Source organism: Anas platyrhynchos, chromosome 21 (assembly GCF_047663525.1).
Source record: "Anas platyrhynchos isolate ZD024472 breed Pekin duck chromosome 21, IASCAAS_PekinDuck_T2T, whole genome shotgun sequence".
Taxonomy (NCBI): domain Eukaryota; kingdom Metazoa; phylum Chordata; class Aves; order Anseriformes; family Anatidae; genus Anas; species Anas platyrhynchos.
Window position 1 is genome coordinate 4,238,488 of NC_092607.1, and position 8,913 is coordinate 4,247,400.

The window sequence follows — 8,913 nt, forward strand, 5'->3', positions numbered from 1 at the left end:
AGTTCTCTGTGGGTTAACTAATTACTATCTGGACTGACTAGTCCCAAATAGTTCTTTTTCATCTAGGATTTTTATTTACTTATTTAGCTGGGCTGTTTTCCTCCTCAGAAGCAAGGATGACAAATGAGGATTTCTGCACCATGAAATCGAACATCTAGAGAAAGGCACCAAAGAGCGTAAAAATATGTTTTCTTAAACCTGTCTGCACAGTTGAGAAGGGGCAATTAAATCTGGACCTACTTTAATTACCACAGCCCAGAAAAGTAGGAGCCCACTGCCGGAAACGGCCAGCAGAGATGAACCAGGTCTGCAGAGTGACTTGGCTCTGACCAGGTTTGTTGTCTGTAGCACTGGTTTATTTAAAAACATCCCCAAAGAAGTCTTTTATTGTTGAAACAATTCAAGACTTCAGTTTTGCTGAATTATTAGCTGGTGTTGCAGCAGTAGCAAGTTGAGCTTCTACTATGCATCAATTTCCTCTCAAAAAAGCAGAGGGGAGATGAATGACACTGGTATTTCACGCAGCACTCATGCAAAGACATGGACGTGAAAAAATCTTACGTTTGTAACCAAATACCTTAAACCTTCATTTCCTTAAGAGGAAGCCAGTTGGGAATAAGTTAGAAATGGACTATCATCGAGGAATTTTCTAACATCTGAAAAACAAACTTCCATCAGTTCCTACCAAGCTCTGTCCATCAATAACAACCCCTTCACCTGCTTTTCAAATTGCTGAGGCCCAAATCATATCCAGACTCTCCCTGCCTCAATCCCATTTTCACTCTTTGTATTCAAACTGGCAGCAACAACAGAAGAAAAAACAGCAGTCTTTCAAACAACAAAATCCCACACCCCAGTGAAACATGCACTCTGGTTCTACAAAAAATGTCAGTCAACAAATAGGCACAAATTTCACAATGGCTGAGGTCATTCCCTTTAAGTCATTAGGGTTTGTGGGTGAGTTTTCCTGGTGGTTTTAACATTGGTTTCTGTGATTGCAGTTATGCTTATTTATGCATTTAGAGCATATGATCTAATACACTTAGGTTTAACTACTTCATTCTTTTGACATTCTTTCCAAATTATAAAAAGGATTCTTGGTGTTTTCACTGCCTTGGTAAAGAAACAAAATTGCTGTCCACATAATTTCTTAAAAATACAGAACAGAGTAAGTACTTGTTGAAAATAATTCAAAGAAAAAAAATCCTGCACCAGACATCTTCCCCCAACACAGCACTTATTTTTGTTTTCTCTCTAGCCACGAGAGAACCTAGTATTCTTTAGAAACAGAAGTTTTGCTGGCTCAAAAAAAAAACACCAACCAAACAAAAAAAAAAAAAACAAAACACAAAAAGCCCCAACAACATTCTGCCCCTCAATGTATTTCATTTACAACAAGCAATGCAGAAGTTCAGTTTATTTTTTAAATCTATTTCTACTGTTTTGCTTTTTAAAAAACTGCACGCTTCCAGTAAGTTTCATTCAAATTGCCTCTTCTATAGCCGCTTTGACCTCTGCTATAATGCTCATTTTATTCAATGCCTTTTTGTTATAATCTGTTAAGGGTCTGTCCTTGATAAAAATCATAGAGGTCAATTTTTCTAACCAAAATTTATAATCTTTTCTCTCCAAAGCAAAAAAAGACCAAACAACCCCCATCTAATTCAGGCTGGAGAAATTCACTAGCATGTCAAAAACATTCATAAACATGTTTTTTTTTTGTTTGTTTTTAAACTTTGAAAAAGGATGTGCTTATCTCTCCCTCAGAATACTGTGTGCAGTACATGGCTGTTAGGTTGTATACATAAATAGCATTAAAATACTTTTTAAATAACCTTTTCAAACTCGAAGCTATGGTTATTTCTATACAAGATATTTCCAGCATCCCCAGTTATTAACGTTTCCAAGCACACTGCTAGTTAACAGAAGAAAGAACGGACAGCACCCAGCAAATCTTGTAGGAGACAGAAAGGGCCCATTCCTGCTCTGTCCCGTGCAGACGGAGGTACCAGCTCACCTCTTGGTTCTCAGCTCAGCGTCACCACCAGCTACAGCCATTTCAAGTCCGGCTGTGACCCAACCACACTGACAGTGACAAAAACGTTCTTCAACAGCACACAAAACATTCTGAATTTCTTAACACATCGGACCCCTTGTGTCTCCCTGTTTCTGTAAAATACCACAATTTACAGCCACACATTTTGAGGGCATCACAGCATTTTCCCAGGCTCCCCTTTCCTGTACTGCTCTTCCCTTTCTAAGCACCTTTCCTAATTGAACTCCAACTAAACCAATCCTTCACAAATTACAACAAAGCTTCCTTAAAATTCCTCATAAACCTTACCGCAGCCTTGCAGCATACTTCTGGCTTTCTGCAGAGCCTCTGCACATAAACACAAGGGAAAATACCTTAACATTCCACTAATGAAGTATTTTCCGGAGACAGCAGAGGTGACAAACAGAATGAGAGCAAAGCCAAGATGCCATCTCGACTTCAGGCAAACAACCTCTTCTGACCTCTGGCAGCTCCCACACACTATTAAACAAAACGTATTCTCTCCATGTTAATGAACCATGTACAATCTAAGAGATAACACTGATGTTAAATAAACATGTTTGTATGTGACTCCTAATGCTAGGACTTAAGCAGCTGCAGACAAAATTTTAAACGGGAAGGATTTTGCCCATGTAACTTTTTTCCTCTAATTTTACGTACTTTTAAAAATAATTCACATAGATACTTAAAGCCCAGCTAGGAAGAGTGGGTGAAAAGAAGCTTGACTATTTTAAATTAAATATTCACTCTGTGACACATTCACTGGAACTGTCTATGTGACGACAGTCGCTATTTTGGATCCAGTTTCCCTTTCACACCATTTTTAACTGTTAATCAGCGGCTTGCTGAAGAAGGAAACTTGGTCTAGTTTTATATGCTGCGATCACAAATATTTTGCAAGAGAACTGAGCAGTCCTATATCCTTATTCCCGTTCTCTCCTCCCTCCTGCTTCAACACTTCAGTAGCACCAAATCTACCTGCAAATGGCAACACCCCCAGGCCCCAAATGACACAACCACGATATACAATTATTTGCATCCTAATTGAGGGGCTTATCCTCACCTGATTTAAACAGGTTGTTTGTTAAACATCCTTACTTGAGTTAAGATCTGCAAATAAAGATGAAGTATTGTTTTAAGAATTAGGCTGCCACGAACAATTGTTTTCTGATGAGACCTCTTAAAAACAAACCTAACCAGGACGGTCTCTCTGACTTTGCAGTAGAGAAGGGAGGGTGGGAAGAAGGGAAAGATTTGCTCAGTTCTCCTTGTTCATATCAAAGTGATTATTATGCCAAAAGGTTTGAGTGGTTATACTTTTAAAAACATACATACGTCATATCTTATACTAAATTAATACACTGAAAGGGAGAATGCACCTAAACTTGAATGGCTGTACTTTTGCATGCGTCATTGCTTATAGCTCTGAACGTATTTTTTGTTTTTCCTTGGTGTAACTATTTTTTGTCCTCTGTAGCACAATGACTTGAAATCTAATGAAAAGAACCGGATTGTTAGTCCAGCATTACTGCAGTGAATAATGTATATGCATACAGTAACCATCCATCAGAAATGGTAGTAGAAGTTTTCCCTGCTCAGTCTAAAAAATAAGCCCTCACTTTCTGGGACGTATTTAAAATCATCACATTAAAACTGCAGAGTTCCATGGTTTATGAAAAGGATTGGAGTTTGCAACTTCACTTAACAATTCATCCCTAATAAAAGTTATTCCAGCTAGGCAAAATTAATTCAAAAATATTTCCCTGGCATTCTAAGAACTTTTGCTAGTTTTCACAAAAATTTAAAAGCATTTTTCACTGCACAAGTAATCTTAACAACCATTTCCACAGATTAAGTCTAACAACCTGTGAATTTATTGCAGAAGAAATTTACTGCAAGGAATAATTAGTCTTCAGCACTGTTCTTGCTTGCTCTCCAGCTGAAGACACCTTAAAGCCATCTGGTTACTGCAAAATTTGGCACAGAAGAAACAAATCTTACTGACGAGAATTATAGCTGAATTCAGAATAGCTGTTTTACTACTACACATCATAAATAACACTTAGGAAGACAGCAGAAAATTAAACTTCTTTAATTGTTTTCTTTATCAGCAGCATGCACACATACACACTGACAAACAAATACAGCCACACTGCTTCGGCAGGACATCTTACAGTCTAAGTTAAAGATGCAATTTGTTTTTGCAGGATTAACAGTTAAGTTATTTAATTTTCAGGAAAAAATCTGCAGATGGCTGACATAATAAAAGGACAACAATACAGCAACTCATGAGATTTTTAAATGATATTCTGAGATCAAGTTCTTCACGTTGAATACGTGAGTTTAATCTTTTTGTATAATTAAGGTGCAACTGCACACATCATGTTGAATGTGGGACTTATTGTTGCAGGGAGAATTATCAGCAACATCTTTATTTCTCCCTAATGAAGCTTTTCTAATGAAATTTAAGACCGCCAAGGTTGCAAGATATTTGAAATCGGAGCCCATTTCAAGCATTTCAGCCAAATAATGGTGATAATATTAGCGAGTTGTGGGAATCAAGTCTCTGCACAGTACTTGTGCACAGTCACAAGAAAATGAGCTAAGGGGAGCGGGCTAAACAAAGCAAAGCAAAACAAAATGATGTGCCCCAAACCAAAAGAGTACACTACTTGTTATTTAGCCAAATGTTTTGACCTGTTGGTGGGAATGTAGAAAAGGCATGAGAATTGTCTGGACGGTTTGACTCAATAACTTTACAATTTAACTCTGCATCGCACTGGAACATTATTTTTGGGGAGGAAAGAGATGCAAATTAGACTAATTAAATCAAATCATTTGCTGCAGACTCATTTTAAGTGAATTTTCAAAGTATTTTTTTAAAGGTTTTGGGATGTTTCTAAAGCTACAAGCACTAATTATTTGCAAGGTAGCTGTACTTTACGTCTTTCTTATTTACATGCATAACATTTGAGGCCACACAATGCCTTAAATTCCAAAGCAGAAATAAAAATTTAGCTTTGTTCAATAACAGAAACAGTTTATTCAAACCAAAATGGACAAGGAGATGACTTATCCTGTATGCAGCTACATGTAACAAACAACAATGCAACGTGGACTGCAGGAAAAGTGCTAAGAAACATTACTTTTAATAGCGTAGAGAAGAATTAGCTTAAATCCATACTGTCATTTAGGGACCAGATCACCCTAAAACACACAGACATAGGCAGAAATTTCACATGCTTTCTAAATATACTGGGGGGCAAAAACTCTCTGTGGAGAGCACTGCAGAGGGAGGAAGCTCACAGCAAATTACTGAAGTACGCGAGAAAGATGAAACGATGAAATATCCCTGCCCTTACCAGCGCTAAGGGATGTGCAAATCTGATGCTACGCTGCAAAAAAAGTCCTATTAATAAATTTGATGGAGGCCAATAAACTCTTTATTGGTTAACCGTATGCATTTTAACAATTAATATCTGATCCAACAGCACATACTACTATTTGAAACGCCTGAAAAGCGGTAGCAGACCATAAATAACTTCCTCCAGCGGCTCATCACGGCGCTCAAGCACAACTCAGCGCTCCCAAAACTTCACCCGAAAGCGCGCAAGCCGCGCTAGAAATTTTCCCCATTTGCGCGGCAGCCAAAAGAGCGTTCAATAACTTTATTTCAGCGCGCACCTCAGCTCGCAAAACAGCCGCCCGAGGCAGGCGTTAGCGCTGCGCCCCAATTAACCCCGGCAATAAGCGCTGCTCGCAGCTGCGCATGCAGGACCCCGGCGCGCCGCGGGGGCTCCGCGGGAGCGCAAAGCAGCGCCCTGCCCCGCGAGCACCACCGAGGCGGGCTTAGCGGAGCCCCCCCTTGCCTCCCAGCCCTTCCGCGGGTGCTGAAGGAGGGCTGAAGCCGGTAAGGAGCCGCGCGGAGCGGCCGCCCCCCGCCGCCCCGACTCACCGGAGGCGCAGCGCGGAGGCGCAGCGCAGGATGCGCGCCCGCGGTGGGCGCAGCGAGCATGTGCGGGGCGGGCGCGCATGCCTGCGGAACGGGGCGGCGGCTCCGCACCCCGCGGTGCCCCCACCCCTCTTACCCCCCTTTACACTCCCTTACCTCCCCTTGCACCCCTTTCCTCCCCTAAACCCCCTTCTCGCCGCGCACCGACCTGATGCTGGCCCCGCACCTACCGCACGCCTGGGGCTGCCCTCGGAGGTGTCCCGCTGCCCGGCACGGCACAGCACGGCTCGGCACGGCCCGGCCCGGCGGAGGAGGAGCCTCCCGCGGCTCCCGCACGCCGCGGGGCCCGGCCGGAGCGCGGGGACGCGCTGGCAGCCCCCCGCTGCTCCTGGCACGACCCTGCCCCGAGTGCCTAGCCCCGCTGCTTGGGCTGGGGGGGGACGTGTCCTCCTCTCCCCCCCTTGCTCCCTAAGGAGAGCCGCGCTGTGTTCTCCCAGGGCGGCAGGTACTGCCAGCCTGCGGCTTTGCGGTCGTACCTCCAGTTCTATCTCTGTCGCTGCTATCAATCCGCATGTAGCTGGAAGTTTTCAAGAGGGGGTCGTGGTTTGAAACTTGGATGCTTGAATGCTACCTTGGCTCTCCGCTTCCAGGAAAATAATCACTGCAGTCCTCGTGTTGCTGACCTCCAGTGACAATTTTTAAATAGCAATTTTAAAAGGAGCTGGGGGGATGCATATTTTTCTTACGCACGCTCTACCACAGGGACGCGGGTCCCGCAGACCCTCAGGAATAGTCTCATTCAAGCACGCCAGCCCTCTGTACTCATGGACACACAGTGTCACAGCTCCTGACTCTCTAGGGGGTCAACAACCCCCACCCATGCAATCTGCTTCTACCTCTGACATCCTCAAAGGAACCAGACCAGATCTGTGTTCAAAGGGAAGTGCTCTGCCATCTCCTGTGGCAGCACAAAATCAGAGGCACCCTCCCACACCTCGAGGGGGGCTTCTGCTCCTGCCTGGTGGTGGGAGCCTCACCCGGCTGCATTCCAGAGTGTGGCCATGGGCACATCCAGAGGGCTCCCACCGCGTGCACCTCCGTGTGCTTCACCTTGCCCACACAGCCTTGTCCCCACACATGGCACAGTATGGGTACTGCATGGCCGCCCCTTCCCACTGGCATACCTGCTCGCTGGGGAAGCAGCCTGGCCACTGCGGCATTGGGGTGTTTCTTTTCTGCGCCCTGCTCTTCCTCTTTATTCCCCCCTTTTCACCAATTTGAGGCAGCCTGCAGCTCTCCTCTTCCGTCTCTGCAGCACTGGCGAGGCATCAGAGGAGACCTGCAAGTCCTCGCCCCGACGGCTTTTATTACACCTAGCCCTTTCCTCAGGAAGGGGATATACCATGAACCACAGTGGAAAAGCCAAAGGAGCACAAAGGGTGTTGAGTTCAGGGTTTGAACAAGCTGCAGCCCACTCATGGATTTAACTCAAAATTTTGACAATGGAACAAAAACATCATTGCAACGAGACAGCTGTTTTTACTATCAAAATCTCTCAGATCAGTTTGACTGCAAAGTGTGTTCCTACAATCCAAAGGAGACAAAGCTCCCCAGCATCAGTTCAGAGCTGGCAAGCGTCCTAGCATGAGCTACCTCCTGCCGGCCTAGAAAAACCAAAGCTCTTTCAGTTGTTATTCCCCATCAGTTCTCAGCACTAACCCCGTGATTTCCCCATGGATTATCTGCAGTTCTGAGTTTACACCGCTCTCACATGAAACTCGGAGAGATCACTGCTTTGGGGGACTTCCTCACTGCCTTTTTTGCTTGTAATCTTGGTTCTGGTGAGGAGTCTGTGAAGGACAAATAAACCTTTAGGTCTCTCAAGATCTGTCTTGAAAAAAAAAATCCTTTCCTTTCTCCCCAATTCTGCCCACCCTGCCCAGAAAACAGATTGCCACATTAGCTGCTTTTGAAGCTGGTCTTAACAAGTAAGTTCATATATACTAATCATCTAGAAATGCCTTGCATGCAAAATTCACTCAACCCCTGATTTCACAACATATTTAAATATATGCTTAAGTTTTATGCATGTGAATAGTCCTACAAGAATCAATACAATTATTTACTTAAGTGCTTAAAGCCAGGCAAGTATTTAAGAATTAGTATTGTTTGTGGTAATGCCACAGAAAGCCAGTCAGAGACCAGGACCTCGTTGTTTGTACAGCACCCTGCACACAAAAAGACACTCCTTGTCCCTTTCAGCATAAGTAATTTCTGCAACTTGTGAATTGGTGCCAGAAACACCTTCCTGAGCTGGTGGGCAAACATTATTTGTCTACTCCAATATTCTTTCTATTTACTGAAAACATTGTATGCAATATTTAGAAAAGCAGATAAGGGCTCACTGGAAAAAGGGTGCAAAGAGGAAGATAAAGGATATTTTTTCAATTAGGAATTTTAAGTATTTTCATCATTGTTAGTAATCAGCAAAATACCTGTAGATCTTAAAAAGCAACTTAGAAAGGTGGGGAAATGAGGTGGTTTCTGTGGCACAGATGGGATTATGGATTGGGATACTCTCTGTGCTTATTCCCATGTATGATAAAATGAAAGAATAAAGGGAAACTGGAGAAAGCTCGGGTATTCACCAAATGGAAATGCTCCCGGACACCTGGCTGGGTGTCAGTGTCCTGGACAGACTGAGGAGCTAATGGTCCTCCTCGGGCACTCCAGGAACCCCAGCAGCGAGCCCTAATCCTTCCTTTAGGGGAAGGCAACAGGTCACGAAGCTGCTTTCTGCCAGGGAAAGCTGCTTTCTGTGTCTACAAGATGCGGACTGCTTTGCCTGTAGTGCGAGAGAGCCCACAGCCCACCTCTGCCTTTCCTCTGAGGAGGCAAGGAGCTA

The 8,913-nt window shown here is 43.8% G+C and overlaps 1 protein-coding gene across 1 annotated transcript in view; it reads right to left on the reverse strand.

The window, feature by feature from the left end:
* The window catches only part of EYA2 (EYA transcriptional coactivator and phosphatase 2), a 99,522-nt gene extending 93,063 nt beyond the window's left edge, over window positions 1-6,459 (reverse strand). Inside the window, exon 1 of the mRNA XM_072026630.1 lies at window positions 6,239-6,459. The gene's annotated coding sequence lies outside the window, so the exon portion shown is untranslated. The remainder of the gene's footprint in view (window positions 1-6,238) is intronic.
* Between the last annotated feature and the right edge of the window lie 2,454 nt (window positions 6,460-8,913).